Below are 20770 nucleotides of genomic sequence, written 5' to 3'. Positions count from 1 at the left end.
ATAATTCTCACAAAGTCCAAAAGACAGTTTTCTTAACTAGTAAAACAAGCAAGCAAACAAACAAACAAAAAACCAAGCTCAGTGGTCTTAGTGATCTATATATCACATATGAGCAAAACCATCCAGAAATGGTCCTTTACCCCTTGATTTTAGTTAGCATAATCATCTCCAGTTGCATGCATTTTGTTAAACAATGAATTTAAGGAAAAGATACAGATGTTGTTTGACTTAGCATGTAGTTTGCAATCACAAAGACCAAGATGTAGAAAAGAGAGAACTGGGAGTCAGGAGGTAGCTCAGTGGGTTAAGTGCATGTGGTGTGAAACACAAGGACCAGCATAAGGATCCCAGTTCAAGCCCTGCAGGGGAGTCACTTCACAGGCGGTGAAGCAGGTCTGCAGGTGTCTGTCTTTCTCTCCCCCTCTCTGTCTTCCCCTCCTCTCTCCATTTCTCTCTGTCCTATCCAACAGCAACATTAATACAACAACAATGATAAACAACAAGGGCAACAAAAGGGAAAATAAATAAATAATTAAAAAATTTTTTTTAAAAAAATAGAAAAGTGAGGGCTCGGTGGTGGCGCACCTGGTTGAGCACAAATGTTACAGTGCTCAAGGACCCAGGTTTGAGCCCCCAGTCCCCACCTGCAGGGGGAAAGCTTCACAAGCGGTGAAGCAGGCCTGCAGGTGTCTCTCTCTTCCTCTCTATCTCCCCTACCCTCTCGATTTCTGGATGTCTCTATCCAATAAATAAAGATTAAAAAAAATAGAAAAGAGAGAACTGGGAAATAGGACTAGAGTGTGTAAAGGAGCAAGATAAAGTGGGAACAAGTCCTCAGGTGGACATACATTTTGAAGACCCAAGAAGTGATCTACAGAGCAAGAGGAAGTCATTGAAGCGATTTAATGCTTATAACCAGGCATCAAAATACCAGGCATCCTGTCTTTACCAAACTCAGATGCTTTCCCTGATCTAACTTAAGTCATGACTTCACAACTTAGTAAAGACCTCTACCTCTAGCTAGCCTTTTCTAACATTTCTAACTTGCCATCTTCTCTGATCTTCTTTGAATGAGGCAGATCTTGAGAGTCCCCAAATATTCCATCTCTGTCCAGTTAATCTCAAAATGCATCTTTCCCCATCCTATTAGCATGCCTGAATTCCCCTCCCAGATCTGTCTCCAATCTACTAAATTCCACCTCTTTCCATTAATTAATTAATTTAGTCATACTATTTTATCAAGTAACTTCTGTTTCAAGAACTAAGATAAATTCCAAAATTCAGAGCTGGGAGGTGGCTCAATGGCTAGAGCTATGGATTTAGCAATATGAAGTACCATGCTCAGTCTCTGCTGTCACATGTGGAACTGATGCTCTCTGGTTCGTTCTCTCTCTCTCATAATCACTGTGACCCAGGAGGTGACATAGCAGGTAAAATGTCTGACCTGTGAGCATGAGGTCCTAAGTTGGATCACTGGAATCAAGTATCCCAGACAGATGATCTAGTTCTCTCTCAAACCACTATAAAGAAATCAAGAGTGTCTTTAGATAACACAAAATTATATTTCCTGATTATGCATAAAGTCTGCACTAAATAGTCTCCTTTTCACACCTTATGGTTAGAATTAAATAATTATTAGTGAAATGACAAAAATAGTGCTGGTTTCGCCTAGAGTGTAAGTTAAGACTATTTGTCAATCAAATTTGTTGAATGAAGAAAGTGCAATGTTAAACCCTCTAAAGACATTACAAAGTTTAAATCCTGCAGATGCTGTAAAAGATGCGAATTATAATCTCTCTTACAAGTGACAGAGTCACGTTCAGAATTAAGAACTTGGTTCTTAATTTCTGAATTTGAAGGGTCTGAGTTCAAAATTGGCTCTCCATTTACTGTGTGCCATTAAGCAAATTACTTAACCTCTTTGTTCCTGTTTCATTACTTATCTTTTTACAAGTGGAGAAAAAAAAGTAAATTCAGGACAGTTAATAAAAACGTGCCCAAAGTGCCTGAGAAATGAATACATGATGGCAAAATCAAGGTCAGAACAGACGTTTTGCCTTCAAAATGCACCGTCTCCTGAGACGCCAAAGTCTTTGCCTTTCCCTTCCTTTGAACGTTTCTTCCCAACACCTTAACACCCAAGTTTCTCCCTTTTCATCTGTTCTGTATCCCGCCCCATGGCCAGGCACCTGTCAGTCACGGCATCCAGGCACCTGTCAGTCACGGCATCCTGGCACCTGTCAGGGCATCCCGCCATCCTTACTCCCGTGGCTCCGCAGACACCTGCCACACCTCAGCCGCCCCTCCTTAGGGTGGGGGCTCCCATTCTGCTCCGCGTCACCCCCAGACCCACCCCACTGGGCTCCTGTCGCCCCCACCCGCAGCCCTGACCTCCGCCCCCTCCGCCCCGCCCCCCTGCGGCCCTCCCCCTCCCCCGCCCCGTCCAATCCCAAACTCCCAGGCACACACCCCTGTCTCCAAAGCATCCCGAGCCGACCCACCCCACGCTTGCTTCAGGCCTTCTAGCCCTGGCCAACCACCCCCCGACCCCAACTCCTTCCGGATACCGAGGAACTGCCTCGACCCGGTCTGACACTCACTCTCGGGAACGAGCTGAGCGGGCCCGCGGAGCGCGGTGGAGCGGGAGAGGCGCCCGGTTCTCCTTTCAGACGCGCAGTGCAGCGGCCGCCATCTTGCTGTGTTGCGCCGGTTGCCCAGAAGCGGGGCGCGGGCGGGGGCGGGGCTGGAGGGGGCCACGCCCCTCCCGAGTTGCTGCGAGGGGCGGGGCGGAGTTTCCCCGCCGCCTTTGCCGCCTTTGGGGTCTTTGGCGCCTGTGCAGCCTTTGCAGCTGGCGCAAGAGAGACCTGAGCACGTGGCGCGCGAGCTAGGTTTCCTGGGCCTGTTTATCTTGTGGGAGGGGAGATTTCCTGCTGCAGCCACACACTCACGCGTCCCCTGTAGCTGAAGCTAAGCTGCAGACATCTCCTGCCTAGACTCAGGTGCACCCCTGGGATCTGGGGCAGAAGGCGACCTGAGAGGCCTCCAGCTCCCTTACTCCCTCAATTTCTGATGCTGGCTGCTGACCCAGGTTTTGACTTTTTCTCTCGCGGCCTGTTTCAGAGGTGACTTGCCACCTTCTGATTCACATGCGTAAACCGCTGAGCAATCACACCTTGGATGAGGAAGCCAGACCAGTTTGGCATTCCCAGTAGCAGTTATTCCTGAGGGCTGTAGAGGGCAGACATCAACTTTGGTTGATGAGGAGAAAGCTACTACAAGAGGCTTCGGAGGAGTTTAGTTGGGGATGGCCTAAATTTGGCACTTAGTATTAAAGGCCCAGGTCATACAGTGAAATGTTTTGAAATATTATCACCAAGACCCCTTCCTCTAGTCAACCTTCTATTTCAGAGTTTGTATCCTGGACAATGTCATCCTCAGAGACTCACTCTACTAGCTCCGAAAATCTCCTTTGCTGTCATACCATAACCCTCTACCTTTGACAGCTTGCTGGCTCAAAAGACCCCAGTTCCAGCACAATTCTTTCAAATTTTAGTTAACTTTTTGTTTGTTTGTTTTTTAACCAGGGCACTACTCAGCTCTCGCTTATGGTGGTGTGGGGGACTGAACTGGGCACTTCAGAGTCTCAGGCATGAAGGTCTTTTGCATAGCTATTATGCATGCCGTCTTCCCAACACAATTCTTAACTTTAAAGTGATTTCCTCTCCCTCCTCACTGTTTTCTTGTTGTCAGTTTCTTTCTGATTTCATCATAGAGTTTATTATCCTTTTCTGTTTCAGAAATTCCCTCTTTCAGTACTTCAGTTTCTTCATCCATGACATGGGATAATCATACCAACTTCTTACAATTATCCTGCTCCTTACAAAATTTAATGCATGTGAAGTGAAAGCACTTTGAGTATCTTCTCCATAGTAAGTTCTCAATATGTTTTAGTTATTTTATTCTTAGATAAATGTTTCCCAGAAGTGGGTTTTAGTTATTTTATTCTTAGATAAATTGTTTCCCAGAAGTGGCATCTCATCCTAGGTCTGGAAGAAGAAAATAATCAAGGAGAGTAGAGTAGGGAAGAGTTTTCAGGGCAAAAGGGACAGTTTGTGCAAATCTCAGGAGAAGGGGGCCCAGGAGAAGAGCTTGGTAGTGAAATGAGTGTTACGTAGATCAATATGTATGATGCAAAAATCTGGAGTGAAGAAACTAATTCTGCAAAAAGGGCCCTAGTTATACCACATCTGGCCCTTGTAAATTTCTTAGACACTCACTTTAAAGATGGATTCAGATGATTGCCAACAGGGGGCATCATCCACACATTTATGCAATAACAAAACTCCACAGTTTTTAATTAAAAAAAAATATATATATATATATATCCTTTTTTCAAATCACAATTCAGGTGACATTTATTAGTTTGGAGTGTGCCCATTGCTGGGGTTCAGCAATTTCTATTACTTTTGGTTTAACTCTTTTTACCACCATAGAATTAGATTTATTGTGAAGCCTCACTATCCTTCTTAAAATCTATAGTGATATTCATTATCCATTATTATTATTATGGGATTCACTTTTAGCAAATCGTGATGTATTGATTTAGGTCTCTTATTCATTGCCATCAACTATACGCAACTGAAGGATGTGTTTTTTTTTCCCCAAGGATAATCTTGGTTTATATCCAGTTAGCCTTTGCTGGGTATTCTCCAGTCTCACCTGAACTAATTTTCCTCTATCCACATACAGGTCTTAGAGCCATCAGAGGAAAAAAATCTCCATTTACTTATGTTTAATGTTTACTGCCTCTCTTATCTCTTAGCATATGAGGTCCTAAAAAGGCCCTTCCTCCACAGATGAGGAATAAGGGTAGGAAATGAGTGATGGAGCTCTTTCATGCCAGACTAATTTGTATTAATTATTTAATATGAAGCTGTCACTGTCCTGAGTTGTATTTACAATACAAATACTAGCCATAGCAGAATGATCCAGTTATCCAGATTATAGTAAAGCTATTCTGTTTGTTTTAACTTGCCTTGTGTTTCACAACCAATTCAGACATTTTGCATATTTGATTTAGAGAATAATTAATTGTCAGAGTAGGGATGACAGATTCTACTACTGCCATTTCTTTTTATACCTTACTTGCTAGTGTGACTTTAAAATTTTGCTTAGTTACAGGCATATTAAAATTTTGCTTATTTTTTGTAATTTTGCTTATTTATTCCAAATCTTACTGAGTGAAGTGTAGTTTGTAAAGTAAAAACATCCTATTCTGTATCTAAAAGCAAAACTCTGCACTCAACATCTGTCAATCTTGACATGTAAAAATGATCTCACTTTGGGCATGAGTATAGGATGGTCTGCACTGTGTGAAACATCAGATTTCTTGGTTCTGGCTTGCAAAGCCCTCAATAAGTTTCCATTAATATACTGTGCTTGGTTTTTGTTTTTGCTCCATCTCTTCCTCTTTTTACTTTTTTGTCTATACATAGTAAAACCCTATTATGTACTAGTCTGTGGTAATGTATGGATGAATAAGTTAGACATAGTTTCTGCCTTCAGAAAGATTGTGATTTAGTCAGAGATACACAAAAATAAGATACTGTGACAATGGAGTAGAATTCATGACTTGGTGGTGTTCCGTGTGAATCATGTTTAGGTTCAGAATAGGAAAGACCTATGGTGTCTAGTAACTCATAACAATATTACACACATTAATCTTGGGCTATTTCCAGTGTCAAGATGTGTAGAGATAACACTTGAGGAATTTGGGCCTAGCCTTATTAATTTGAGTCATCTCTAAAGAGACCTGGGAAAGGCCTGTGTGCTCAAGTACAAACCAAATCAACTCAGGTAAACCCTGAACTTCTTTGTCTCTGAGTTTTGTTTCCAACCTGAATCTGTATCATGTAATTATTATTATTTTTTTAAATCAGAGCACTGGAAGCATCCCTATTCTTTACCCCTCTGAGAGTATGGACCAAAGATACCTGGGGTGCAGTAGGTCAGAGGCCTGGCTTCTATAATTGCTTTTCTGCTGGACATGGGCATTGATAGGTTGATCCATACCCCCAGCTGGTCTCTACCTATTCCTAGTGAGTAGGGCTCTGGGGAGGTGTGGTTCCAGGACACATTGGATCATGTATTCATTATTCTATCATCTGACAACAGTTTGTTGAATGTCTGAGTGCCTTTTAGTCATTGTAAGTTCTATTATATATATCCCCATTTGTATTTGTTAGACATTACCTCTTCTTATGGAATTTGTAGTCTAGAAGGGAAAACAAACAAATGAAGAGTTAATTACAAGACTCATTAACCTATCTACCAGTCATCCCAATAGTACCTAGAGACTTAAAGTTCTGTGCAGTTAGATGGAGACTTTGGGGAAGCCCAAGACAATAGCATCATTCATAGACATAATCTTCACCAGAAGATATCCAGAGGGTCAATTTTAAAAATAAAAACATTTTTTAAACATAGGAAGAAATGTTTAAAGTCACAGATTATCAGAAAATGCAAATAAAGACAACAAAGAGAGGGACCATATTTGAGTGCATATGTTACAGTGCGCAAGGACCTGGGTTTAAGCTCCTGGTCCCCACCTGTAGGGGGAAAGCTTTGCAAATGGTGAAGCAAGGCTGCAGGTTTCTCTCTGTCTCTCTCCCTATCTTCCCCTTCCCTTTCAATTTCTGGCTATCTCTATCCAATAAATAAAGATTAAAAAAAGAAGAAGAAAGGGAGTCGGGTGGTAGCGCAGTGGGTTAAGAGTGGGTTGCGATCTTAAGGAAAAGAAACAGAAATGGAAGCATCACACTCCCAGACCTTAAACTATATTATAAAGCCATCATCATCAAAACAGCATGGTACTGGAACAAAAATAGGCACACAGACCAGTGGAACAGAATTGAAAGCCCAGAAGTAAATCCCAACACCTATGGGCATCTAGTCTTTGATAAGGGGGCCCAAAGGATTAAATGGAAAAAGGAGGCTTTCTTCAATAAATGGTGCTGGGAAAACTGGGTTGAAACATGCAGAAGAATGAAATTGAACCACTTTATCTCACCAGAAACAAAAATCAACTCCAAATGGATCAAAGACCTAGATGTCAGACCAGAAACAATCAAATACTTAGAGGAAAACATTGGTAAAACACTTTCCCACATACACCTCAAGGACATCTTTGATGAATCAAACCCAATTGCAAGGAAGACTAAAGCAGAAACAAACCAATGGGACTACATCAAATTGAAAAGCTTCTGCACATCCAAAGAAACTATTAAACAAACAGAGAGACCCCTCACAGAATGGGAGAAGATCTTCACATGCCAGACATCAGACAAGAAACTAATCACCAAAATATATAAAGAGCTCAGCAAACTTAGCACCAAAAAAGCAAATGACCTCATCCAAAAATGGGCAGAGGATATGAACAAAACATTCACCTCAGAGGAGATCCAAAAGGCTAACAAACATATGAAAAACTGCTCTAGGTCACTGATTGTCAGAGAAATGCAAATTAAGACAACACTAAGATACCACCTCACTCCTGTAAGAATGGCATACATCAAAAAGGACAGCAGCAACTAATGCTGGAGAGGATGTGGGGACAGAGGAACCCTTTTACATTGCTGGTGGGAATGTAAATTGGTACAGCCTCTGTGGAGAGCAGTATGGAAAACTCTCAGAAGGCTAGACATGGACCTTCCATATGATCCAGTAATTCCTCTCCTGGGGTTATACCCCAAGGACTCCATAACACCCAACCAAAAAGAGGTGTGTACTCCTATGTTCATAGCAGTACAATTCATAATAGCTAAAACCTGGAAGCAACCCAGGTGCCCAACAACAGATGAGTGGCTGAGAAAGCTGTGGTATATATACACAATGGAATACTATGCAGCTATCAAAAACAATGAACCCACCTTCTCTGACCCATCTTGGACAGAGCTAGAAGGAATTAGGTTAAGTGAACTAAGTCAGAAAGATAAAGATGAGTATGGGATGATCCCACTCATCAACAGAAGTTGAGTAAGAAGATCTGAAAGGGAAACTAAAAGCAGGACCTGACCAAATTGTAAGTAGGGCACCAAAGTAAAAACCCAGTGGTGAAGGGTAGACATGCAGCTTCCTGGGCCAGTGGGGGGTGGGAGTGGGCGGGAGGGATGGGTCACAGTCCTTTGGTGGTGGGAATGGTGTTTATGTATACTCCTAGAAAAATGTAGACATATAAATCAGTAGTTAATTAATATGAGGGGGAAAATCAATTGTATGTCTCAAAGTTTCTCAAAACACAAACTGAATCTTTTTAATACATAGGCTGTGTATTTGATATGCGGACTCTCTCAAAAGCCTAGACCAAGTAGATTAGAAGCATCCAATAGCACAGCTATATACAAGATACTGGATACTGTACAGCAAACCATAACAAAAGGACTTTTCAAAGTTAACCCAATTAACAAATAATGTGATGATAACATTAACTATCAATTGTCTTTTTGAACCCTAAGACAGCAGGAACCTCACATCTCCACTATAGAGCCCCTACTTCCCCCAGTCCTGGAACCCTTGGATAGGGCCCACTTTCCCGTATGCATTTCCCAATCCAAACCAAATAATATTGTATCCGCCGATCACAACCTAACCAACGCAACGATTGCCACCTCAACATGCTTCACCTCAGACTGTGTCCAGAGACTTCACGTGTGTAATGACAACCTTTCAGCTTCATTACTCGGGTGAGACCTTTCCTTTTATAGTACACTCTAATTTCATCTCAGGTAGTTCACTTTCTAACAAAGTCCCATAACCTAGATATACACCAGTTTCTGTGAGAGAGAGCTTATGTTCACACGTATCCATAAACTACTGCAAAATATATACCTGAAAGCAGAAGTACACTAGAGTTTGCAGTGAGTACCTCCCTAACACTTCCTCTCCACTATTCCAAGCTTGGGATCCATGATTGCTCAACAAATTGTTGGCTTCGTATGTTAACTCTCTTTTCAATCACCAGGTTCCAGATGCCACCAGGATGCTGGCCAGGCTTCCCTGGATTGAAGACCCCACCAATGTGTCCTGGAGCTCAGCTTCCCCAGAGACACACCCTACTAGGGAAAGAGAGAGGCAGACTGGAAGTATGGATCAACCAGTCAACGCCCATGTTCAGCGGGGAAGCAGTTACAGAAGCCAGACCTTCTACCTTCTGCAAACCTCAACGACCCTGGGTCCATGCTCCCAGAGGGCTAGAGAATGGGAAAACTATCATGGGAGGGGGTGGGTTATGGAGATTGGGTGGTGGGAATTGTGTGGAGTTGTACCCCTCCTACCTTATGTTTTTGTTCATTAATCCTTTCTTAAATAAAAAATTTAAAAAAAAAAAGAGTGGGTTGCGGGCAAAGTGCAAGGACCGGCATAAGGATCCTGGTTCGAGCCCCCGACTCCCCACCTGAAGGGGAGTTGCTTCACAAGCAGTGAAGCTGGTTTGCAGGTGTCTATTTTTCTCTCCCCATCCCTGTCTTCCCCTCCTCTCTCCATTTCTCTCTGTCCTACCCAACAACAACGTCATCAATAATAACTACAACAATAAAACAACAAGGGCAACAAAAGGGAATAAATATTTTTTAAAAATTTTAAAAAAGAAAAAAAAAAGAAAAGAAAAATTACACAGAAATCATTGCCTTTCCTGACTTCAAGATTCCATTTAACTCTTAAGTATTTTAAATTATTGGTTAGTAAAGCTGCTTCTCTTAAATGCAATAGATGCATCTGGAGTTATTGTACAATCAAGCAGAGTCATTGATATGTGACTGAAAGGAACAGATGCAAAGAATATTTGGTCTTATTTTTCTCACATGCAGGGAGAGGTGTCCAGTGACACCTTCTTGGGCTCTTCTACATCAAGGCAGGGGTCTGATAGAACAGACCAATTATAAGCAACAAACTTGTCTGCTCTGTTCAACTCAATAAGCACCTTCCACAGCAAAATATTTCTGTGAAGATTGAGTGAGTTAATACATCTAATACATGTAAAGTACTTGAAACTTATAAGAGCTCATTTGATTATTAGCTGGATTAATTAAACATTTATCTTTCAATGATACTGAGGTTTGTGAATGTGTTGCCTTTGTAGGTATGGTTTATAGACCATCAAAAACAACATACAAAGTGGATTTTACAACAGTAAGAGGTTACACATTTTGGGGTTAAAAGTCATGGTAATTTGTCATAAATTACTGATATTTTCCAGTGTGTATTTCAAAGACCCATTCTCAATATTATCACAGTCTGAAAACTAAACAATAAAGGTGAGGTAGTGAGGACCTGGGGTTTTTATTTTGACTCATCTCAATCCAGTCTCTGAACACTCTAGGCTTAGTCTCCCCACCATAGTTACACAATGGGTGAAATCCTGTAAGAGGGTAAGGGTCTTTGCAAGATCCTTGGCTTTTTGACAACCTTAAGGATCTGACCCCTTCATCTAATGACAAGACCAGGTAAGAAGGGTCAGACTAAGAGACAAAAGGAGACGGGTCTAGTTCACACCCCTATTTTGCCCAGGCTAAGATGAGAATGGGGCATTGGAACTGGGCTGGGCAGTGGCACACCCAGTTGAACACTCACATAACCATGACCAAGGATTTGAGTTCTCCCCACCTGCAGGAAGGAAGCTTCAAGAGTAGTGAAGCAGAGCTGCAGGTATCTCTCTTTTTCTCTACCTCCCCCATTCCTTTTTGCTCTATAAAAACAAACAAACAAACAAACAAACAAAAAAGCCATCAGGAGTGGTGAATTCATCATGCAGGCACTGAGCCCAAGAAATAACCCTGATGGAAAAAAAATATTTTTGGAAAAGTACAATGTATAAGAAAAACATGTAAGTTACAATTAATTTATACATAGCTTTATTCTGTACTTTGCCCATACTTCATAGAATCTTTTGGCAGACATTCTTGTAATAAGAATGTGACTGAAGCTGTCATTTCTGTTGCCTCTGTAATACGGGAAAATTTAGATGACACTAGGGAAACAAGGATGTTTATAGAAACACTAGAGACAAAGGTAAGAAGAACTCAAGCTACTTGTACAAAATGGGGATTTGGAGGCAATTGACTAATTAAAAGTGACCTTTCAACCTCCAAGGTTCATAGAACTGAAACAAACAAAACCAAACCAATAATACTTTGGGCTTTGGGAAGTTACACTGAAACTTGACTTTGAATTTACTTCTAGAAATAGTTTTATCTCTTCATGGACATGGTATCATCAGATAAACAGTCATGCCAGAGTATAGCTGCAGGTTCTGAATGGGTTGAAACATGATTTTGAGTCAGAATATTTTATTTTATTTTATTTTATTTTATTTTATTTTATTTTATTTTTGCCTCCAGGGTTATTGCTGGGGCTCTGTGCCTGCACTATGAATACACTGCTCCTGTGTTGTTACGTAACTTAAAAAGGGGTTTTGATGGGGGCTTCTGTGGTGTGTGAAAGGATTCACAACGGGGAGCTGGGAACAACTGGTTTAAACAATACAAGGTTTATTAGGGTGAAACTGGTAAAAGGCAAAATAAGCACTTATCATCAAGGGTTAAGAGTTTGCTAGGTCTATAAAGTCTAAATATAGTTATCAAAAGTTTAGTCCCATAAGATAAACAATAATCAGCTCTGGTAAAGGTTGCTCATGGCTGTTGAGGGGTCTAAAAGTTTACCGGCTAGCAGAGTCTTAGGTGTCAGTTCCCAGGAGAAGTAGCCATGGCGGATGGATGCCTGGAGCACCTCCGTCGAGATGCTTCTGACCAGGAGAAGCAGCAGCCAAAAAGCATGAGTTCCAGCTGGCTGTACTTTTCTTTGTACACCAGCACAGACTGGATCCACCCACAGTCCCCCATGTACCTGCGCAGACCACTGCATACTCTGTCGCCAAGGCTGACGTCAGCATTGTGTCAGGACTTCCATCCATGGTCGCCAATATACTGCATCACCACACTCCTTGAGGCCATTTTTTCTCTTTTGTTGCCCTTGATGTTTATCATTGTTGTTCTTATTGCTGTTGCTATTGATAGATTGGACAGAGAGAAATTGGGAGAGGAGGGGAAGAAAAAGGGGTGGCCAGAGAAAGACACCTGTAGACCTGCTTCACCACCTCTGAAACAATCCCCCCTTGCAGTTGGGGAGCTGGGGGCTCAAACAGGGATCCTTATGCTGGTCCTTGCACTTCGTGCCATGTGCCCTTAACCCACTGCGGTACCACTGGACTCCCTGGGACTTTGTATCTTTTTACCATCCTCATTCATTTCACTCACACCTTATCCTTGCTATATCATATGTATCACTTCCTGCTATATTGTCACATATTTATTTATGTCTCCTAGACTTGAAAAGGAAATTTTTTTTTTGGTCTGGTAAACTATTGTGCCTACTCTGCTCATGATGTTACTAAGATACTCTTGGGACTACCACATCATTTTGACAGTGATGATTTTACAATGCACAGGGCAGACATGGTGGTAAGTGGAATGAAAGAGAGAGAGGAGAGAGACACAGAGAACAGAGGGAGAAGATGTGCACATTTATGCACATGATCTCTAAGAAACCCCAAGTATTCAATAACATTGATACAGACAATGCAAAACATCTATACTTCTCTACTGCCATCCCCCAACTATAAACAATTTAAAGGAAAGAGGAAAGAAACAATAGAAAGGTTATGTCAGACTCCCTTCCATACCATCCCGCCTCCCCCCTCCCTCAGGGGTGTGCTCCTAAAGAGAAACTGGTATCAGGAAGAGGGGACCAGTAGGCTTCTGGGAAGGTGCTTGTATAGACTTTTAGCCCCATCTCAATCTTCCAATCTTCATAATTTGCTCAGATGAAGGTGGGTGTTACTGTGTCAGGTCAGATGTCCTGCTGTTTGTGGGTGGTGCTAAGTCTGGAATGTGTTGCCATGTTGCCTACCAGCTGAGACATCAGGTATGGTCTCTGTATTGGTTTGTCATGTGTAATAGGTAAATAGTGGAAAACAGATCTGAGGTGGAGAAAGTTTATAGAAAAGAAGACTTCACTTTTCCAAAGAGAGGGCAAGGACCAATTAAAGCAAATGTCCTTGAAGGCAATTGCAATACAATTTTGAAAACTACAAGCAAGATACATGGGGAAGGCGTAGGAAGCTGCAGCAGTGCTTCTTATGAAGTCTTAGGGAGGAACCACAAAGCCACATGTTGTGGAGGTCATTGGTGTGGCTTATCTCATAGGTGGCTTTGGGAGAGAACTGGTGTATTTCACATTGGTATCAACTCTGGCAAGAAGCCCTAAATGATGATCCTGGGAAAGCAAGTCTGGGAAGCTTTGTGTTTTTCTCTTTTTTAAAAAATATTTATTTATTTATTCCCTTTTGTTGCCCTTGTTGTTTTATTGTTGTAGTTATACTGTTGTTGTTGATATCGTTGTTGGATAGGACAGAGAGAATTGGAGAGAGGAGGGGAAGACAGAGGGGGGAGAGAAAGATAGACACCTGCAGACCTGCTTCACCGCCTGTGAAGCGACTCCCTTGCAGGTGGGGAGCAGGGGCTCGAACCGGGATCCTTACACCGGACCTTGTGCTTTACACCACCTGCGCTTAACCCGTTGCGCTCGACTCCCGGCTTTGTGTTTCTTAATGGCAGATTTCCTTAATGACCAGCTCCTTATCTTGGGTGGGCACACTGTTTTCTCAGTCATCAAGAGATGGGGGATGTGGGAGGGCTAACAAGGCCATGCAAGAGCAAGGAACCATTGTTTCTGGGTACCAACTCACCAGCATCATCTTCACCATCATAGTGTCAAAGCCCACTCGGTTCTAATGAATATTACTTAACACTCCTCCCCCCAATCCATAGGGAGGGTGGAAGAAACTCAACCTATTATTCTTCTTTCCCTCCAAGTAAAGAAAATACAAGTTTAGAAAAGATAAGAGTACTCTGGGAGCATCCTAGTACTCCTCTAAGTACTGCCTCCTCTTGCAGGTACGTGTATTACTGATGTGCTGAAGTTGTAGATGTCGAAAGACAACTTCCTGGCCATCAATAGCGATGCTGCCAGAGTCCATTAAAGGGGATGGTTTCCGGGAGTCGGGCTGTAGCAGCGGGTTAAGCGCAGGTGGCGCAAAGCACAAGGACCGGCATAAGGATCCTGGTTCGAACCCCGGCTCCCCACCTGCAGGGGAGTCGCTTCACAGGCGGTGAAGCAGGTCTGCAGGTGTCTATCTTTCTCTCCTCCTCTCTGTCTTCCCCTCCCTCTCTCCATTTCTCTCTGTCCTATCCAACAACGACAACAGCAATAATAACTACAACAATGAAACAACAAGGGCAACAAAAGGGAATAAATAAATTTAAAAAAATTTAAAAAAAAAAGGGATGGTTTCCAACACTGAACCTAAGTAAGTAAATGTAGGGCACTAAGGTCATTTTTTTTGTTGTTGTTTGTTTGTTTGTTGCTGTTTGTTTTACCTCCAGGGTTGTCACTGGGGCTGGGTGCCTGCACTACAAATCCACTGCTCCTGGTTGCCATCCTTATTCCGTTATTGTTGTTCCTGTTATTGTTGGCTAGGAAAGAGAAATTGAGAGGAGGGGAAGACAAAAAAAAAGGAGAGAACCCTAACAGTAGGTGGCGCTATTAAATACACTCTTAAACTGCTCTCTCTCTCTCTCTCTCTCTTTCCTGTATTGGGGGATTAATGTTTTATATTTGACAGTGAATACAATATTTTGTAGATGCATAACATTTCTAATTGTTCCACATAACAATACTACCGCCACTAGTTCCTCTGTCATCTTTTTCCAGGACCTGTACTCTTCCCCACCACCACCCTATGACTGTTCTTTTAAGTATTTTGTGGACCTTGAGAGCTTGTTTGGAGGTTCTAGTAATGGGGCACAGCTACTCCTGTACCCTCAACTGAAGACCATCCGTCTGTATTCGGGGAAGGCTGTCCACTTCTACTGAGCACACAGCTTCAGGAGGGACGCACATGGAGTGATGAGGGAGGAAGGGGACACCCGCCTAGCCAGCAAGATCAGCTGAATCAATCCTGGCGATCAATGGGGTGACAGATGTTGCAGCCAGATCGCCCTCATATCCTTAAGTATTTTATGTATTTAGTTTTTTTTTCCAAGCTTTTTTTCCTTAGTAGTGATTCACCAAAGTTCTGTGCCCCCACATTGCCAACAGTAACCACCATAGTTCTCACGAAGTCTTAGAGGCTGTTTACTTCTGACTTTTTTTTTCTCTTCTTTTTGCAAGTTCCTGTGTTTCTGTTCTCTAGATTCCACATGTGAGTGGAACCATCTGGTAGTTAGTTGTCTTCCACCTCTTTACCTGTTTCTTTAAGCATAATCACCTCCATTCCATCCATTTTGGCCCAAAGGACACAATATCATCTTTTTTTTGGTTGCAGAGAAGTATTCCAGTCATCTGTTGGTGGGCATTTAGGCTGTTCCCCTCCCTTAACTATTGCAAATAATGCAGCTATGACTTAGGGATACATATGCCACTTCAGATGAGTGTTTCCATGTCCTTTAAATAAATGCCTTAGAGTAGTACTAGTGGGTCATAAGGTATTTCCATTTTTATTTGTTAAGAACACTCCACACCATCTTCCAAAGGGACTGCACCAGTTTGCATTCCTACCAGAAGTGTAACAGAGTTCCTTACTTTTTCTCCAGCACCTTACCAACACCTGTCATTTTCGATTTTGTTGAAGTAGGCTGTTCTCACAAATGTGAAGTGGTATCTCAGTGTAGTTTGTATTTGAATTTCTATAATGATAAGTGAAGTAAAGCATTTCTTTATATGTCTAAAGCCATGTGTATCTTTCTTTCGAAAGCTGTCTACTCAGTTCTTTTTTTCTGATGTTTATTGGGTTGTGTTTCTTATTTTTTAATTTTTTAAAATTATCTTTATTTGTTGGATAGAGACAGTAAGAAATCAAGAGGGTAGGGGGAGATAGAGAGGAAGAGAGAAAGAGACACCTGCAGCCCTGATTCACCACTTGCAAAGCTTTCCCCCTGCAGGTGGGGACCAGTGTCTTGAACCCAGGTTCCTGTGTATAGTAACATATACATTAAACCAAGCACACCACTGCCTGACCGGATATATATAATTTTTTAAAAAGATTTACTTGCTCACTCACTCACACATTTATTTTTATGAGAGAGACCAGAGCACTGTTCAATTTTGGCATATGTCAGGGCTGGGTATTGAAGCTGGGGTCACTGGAATCTAAGGCATGCAAGTCCTATTCTATAACATTGAAATATCTCCTTAGCCTGCTAAGTATCTTTGTATTTATTTATTTATTTATTTATTTTTCTAGAGCACTGTCAGAGCTAGCTTATGATGGTGCCGGGGATTAAATCTGTGACATTGGAACCTCAGGTATGAAAGTCTTTTGCATAACCATTATGCTATCTTCCTGATGCACTGATGTCTTTTAAAATTTTTTAAATTGTATTTATTTATTTATTGGGTAGAGACAGCCAGAGATCGGGAGGGAAGGGGGTCATAGAGAGGGAGAGAGACAGAGGGACACCTGCAATCCTGCTTCACCTCTTTCAAAGCTTTCCCCCTGCAGGTGGGGAGCAGGGTCTCAAACACGGATCCTTGTGCATTATAACATGTGCGCTCAACCGGGTTTGCCACCACCCAACCCCCTAAATATCTTTTTAAATCCATTTAAATTTTCAGGAACACAAGTGACCAATGGGAAATATTTATATATGAGGTTCTCCAACTGGATGTTTGTGCTCCAGGATTTTCTCTCACATTGTTATGACCAAGCATTTAAATTGACTATACTCTACAGTGCTAGTAGTTGTAACCCATGTTTTCAAATGCACAACAAATTGAGACTATAGATAAGTTAGTAATAGTAATAGTAGTTGATTGATTTTTTACCCACTTTCTTTCAAGTAGCTCCAGCTCAAACTGTTTTAAGGGTTGCAAAACTTGTGCTTGGAAATTTTTTCTTCTTAGAGACATTTTGTCAGTCATTATTATCCTCTTTTCTTATAATAAGACTATTTGTCTTATATATAATATACATGTAATATTTTTCTTATCACTGCCAATGTCAGTGACAATTGTATCACTAGTAATTGCTGACAGCATTCCTCCTGCTATTAATATCCAGCTTTGAATTCACTGTATTGCCCAGACATTTCTGTTGCTCTTTAGCTATGGGAGCAGTCTTTTGGCAGTGCCCATGCAGCTGGTACCACCTCAAGTCATTCTTTAAACTACTGCCAGCCAAGTCTCCTTTGAATTTCCTTTCTATATCTCATAGATTGTTGCATGCTTCACATTGGTTTGGTCTCGCTCTCCCCTTGCCAGGAGAATTGGTTTGGCCCTTGCTAGTTTCGCTCTCGTTTTCTCCCCGCCCCCTATGCTAAGGACGTGCATAGTCCCAGGAGGAGCAGCGGATGGGAAGAATGATGGGGAAGCACATGGTGTGGTGATTTGCCCGTTGGTGAATAAAGATTAAACTGCAGCTTCTCAACCAGCCGTGTGTCTCTGGTCGTCTCTGTCTACCACCGCGACGCTAGCCCAGCCTGCTGAAGCCAGTCTGAACTTTAACAACAACAGAGGATTACTAAGGCAGTTCTTTGTTGAATTTCAGTTGATTCTTTATTAGATATCCCCACCGCAGAGCTTAAGGCATAAAACTATGGGCTTCAGCCAAAGTACAGTTTCAATGCCAAAGATTGCATCATACCTAGAATCATCCACTTGCCAGGACATCATCCTTGAATAAAACTTTCGTGAATCTCAGTTCTCAATTTAAAAGAACTAATTTTTGAGGAAATGCCTTGGGTAGTTTACAGAGTTGCAAATGGCACATATGAATTGCAAGGGGACAGGTATAGTCCAGAGTCCCTCTCCTAACACTAAACATGTAGCAGGCTTCTGAAGTTAGTAATCTAGTGGGCTGTATATCTGAAAACCATAATACATCAACTATAGCTGATTTCTTCTTGTTACCTAAATATATAAACTATTGGTAGACCTCCCTAAAAGTCTGATTTCTAAAGTCATACACAATGAAATTCTCTATCAAGTAATTCTCACAGGTGTGAGTTGGTATTTCACTGTCATTTTATCTTGCATTTCTCAGATTTTCTTATGTCATATGGATATTTTACATCTGTCTATTCAGATCTTTGACCCACTTTTTAATTAAGTTATTTGGATTTTTGTCTTTGAGTCATGTGATTATTTTATAGATGTTTGATATCAGTCTTCTGTGAGATATGTCATTTGCAAATAGTTTCTTCCTGTTGTTGGGTTGCCTTTTTATCCTTGTAGCATTTTCTTTCGCTCTCTAGAAGCTTTTCAAATTAGTGTAGTCCCATTTATTTAATCTTATTTTAGTTTTACTTGTCTATAGCATTGAGTCTTCTTCAAGTACATCTTTGATGTTAACGTCCCAGAAGTGTTTCAACAATATTTTCTTCTATGAATTTTATAGTTTCAGAATTAATCTCTAAGTCATTGATCCACTTTGGGTCAATTTTGGTGTATGGCTAAGTGGTAGTCTAGTTTTGCTTTTCTGTCTTTCTCTCTTTCTTTCTTCCTTTCTCTCTCTTTTTTCCAAAGCACTGCTCAGCTCTGACTTAAGTTGGTGTGGGGAAGTTTCATTTTTCTAGATAGAAGTCCATATTATTTCAACATAAGAAAAACATTTAAAAAATTGAATTGTGCTAGGGGGACAGCATAATGGTTGTGCAAGTGACTTTTATCCCTGAGGCTCCCCAGCACCACCTTAAGCCAGAGCTGAGCAGTGTTCTGGTCTTTTCTGTATCTTTCTCTCTGTATCTCTCTATCATTCAAATAAAATATATAAGAAAAGAAAAATTGAATTATGGTAAAATGGAACTATATGGACTTAGGGTGGGATAAAAAGAAATATGCCAATGGTTCACACATCTAATTATCTATATTTACCCTAAAATGTAAGCAGAGTTCCTTGCACTTAAAATATAAATATTGTCTATGGTGAACTGAACATTTTCTCTTTTTTCTAATTGTCTTTTCCCGAAAATGATGACAAAAGTGTTCTGTTTGTTTTAACTTGACCCATCTTTCGCAATCCAGCTTAATTATTTTACAGATTTCCCTTTGAAGCAAATGGGCTAGATGTTCAGACAGTTGTGGCAAGTTTTAGTTGTTTTTGATAACATATGCAAGAGCTATCTTTGGCAAAATTTGAATATTAAATTTCCTTTGTGTGTCCTGTTTTCCCTAGTGAATTTCATTCCAAAGTGTTGGTAAAATACAACTATATGAATTAAAAGCCAGGAATGCCAATGTGAGCATGAAAAATCTGAATTAAAGAAAAAATGTTTAGAGAAATCTATTTTGTTTCTTTAAAACCTAAGACCCATTACTAAGGCAGAAATGACCATTAATTCAAAAAAGCTAGTAAATAAAAAAATGCTATGAATGTAAAAACTCATAAAAACTGTTAAAGATAAGTTATTAAAGATAAGTTAAAATATTATTCAAAATTAATTACTGTATTAGACTCAGTTTTTCAGGAAATTTTGCTTTTCTTGAGCTCTTATACTAAGATTACTAAAATCCTCACTAGAAGGTATAGCAGGAGTAGCAGGAGGTTTTCATTTTATTTTTGCCACCAGGTTTATAGCTAGGACTTGGTACCTGCACACAAATCTAACTTTCTTGGCAGTTAATATTTTCCTCTTTTTCCTTTTTCCTTATTTGATAGGACAGGGAGAAATTGAGAGAGAAAGAGAGACAGAGAGAGAGAGAGAGAGAGACAGACAGACAGACAGAGGAAGATAGATACCTACAGCACTTGCTTCATCTACTGTGAAGCCTCCCCCCCTCCCCCCCCCCCCCCCCCCCCGCTTGATTGAGCCCAGGTCCTTGCACATGGTAATGTGTGTACTCAACCAGGTGCACCATCACCCATCCCTGGAGTTTATTTATTTATTTAATAAAATATTTATTTATTCCCTTTTGTTGCCCTTGTTTTATTGTAGTTGTTATTGATGACGTCGTTGTTGGATAGGACAGAAAGAAATAGAGAGAGGAGGGGAAGACAGAGAGGGGGAGAGAAAGATAGACACCCGCAGACCTGCTTCCCGCTTGTGCAGCGACTCCCCTGCAGGTGGGGAGCCAGAGGCTGGAGCCGAGATCCTTATGCCGGTTCTTGCGCTTTGTACCACCGGTGCTTAACGTGCTGCGCTACCGACCGACTCCCTAAATAAAATATTTTTAAAAAGCTATATGTCTTACTGGGTTCTAGCTTTGAGCTATTCATCTTTTATTAAAATATTTTTATTTTGTTTAATGGGAGATAGAGAAAGAATAATATGTATTATTACAGAAATGTTATATATGTGGAGAGAGACATTAGAGAACTGCTCAGCTCTGGCTTATAGTAGTAGTAGGCATTGAACCCAGGACCTCAGAGCCTCAGCCATATAAATCTTTTGCCTAATCATTATGCTGTCCCCCCACCTCAAATATTCATTCAACACTTTATTTCCGTTAAAGTTAAGATCCCTTTATTTATATGAGTCAAACTTAATTCTCTAGGAGCAAGTCCCTACAAAATATCTCGTCTTTATACCTGGGCATAAAAGGGAGTTTTAGTTTTGATTTTAGTTTCCTTCTTTAAGTCTCTCTCTCTCTGACATTAATAATTAACCAGTAATCTAACCTTTCTAAACTTCCCAAACTCAATTTATTTAAAAGGAGACTAACT

General features: G+C 41.0%; 1 protein-coding gene across 6 annotated transcripts in view; it reads right to left on the bottom strand.

The window, feature by feature from the left end:
- The window catches only part of CNTRL (centriolin), a 101991-nt gene extending 99275 nt beyond the window's left edge, over positions 1-2716 (bottom strand). For 5 of the 6 annotated variants that reach the window (XM_016185013.2, XM_060200070.1, XM_060200072.1 and 2 more), the window contains exon 1: positions 2601-2716. The gene's annotated coding sequence lies outside the window, so the exon portion shown is untranslated. Of the gene's footprint in view, positions 1-1444; positions 1492-2600 lie in introns of those variants that run through there. The other variant, XM_060200069.1, reaches the window with a different exon arrangement.
- Between the last annotated feature and the right edge of the window lie 18054 nt (positions 2717-20770).

The sequence above is a fragment of the Erinaceus europaeus genome, chromosome 10 (genome assembly GCF_950295315.1).
Source record: "Erinaceus europaeus chromosome 10, mEriEur2.1, whole genome shotgun sequence".
Lineage (NCBI taxonomy): Eukaryota > Metazoa > Chordata > Mammalia > Eulipotyphla > Erinaceidae > Erinaceus > Erinaceus europaeus.
This window is presented reverse-complemented; position numbering and strand designations above follow the sequence as displayed.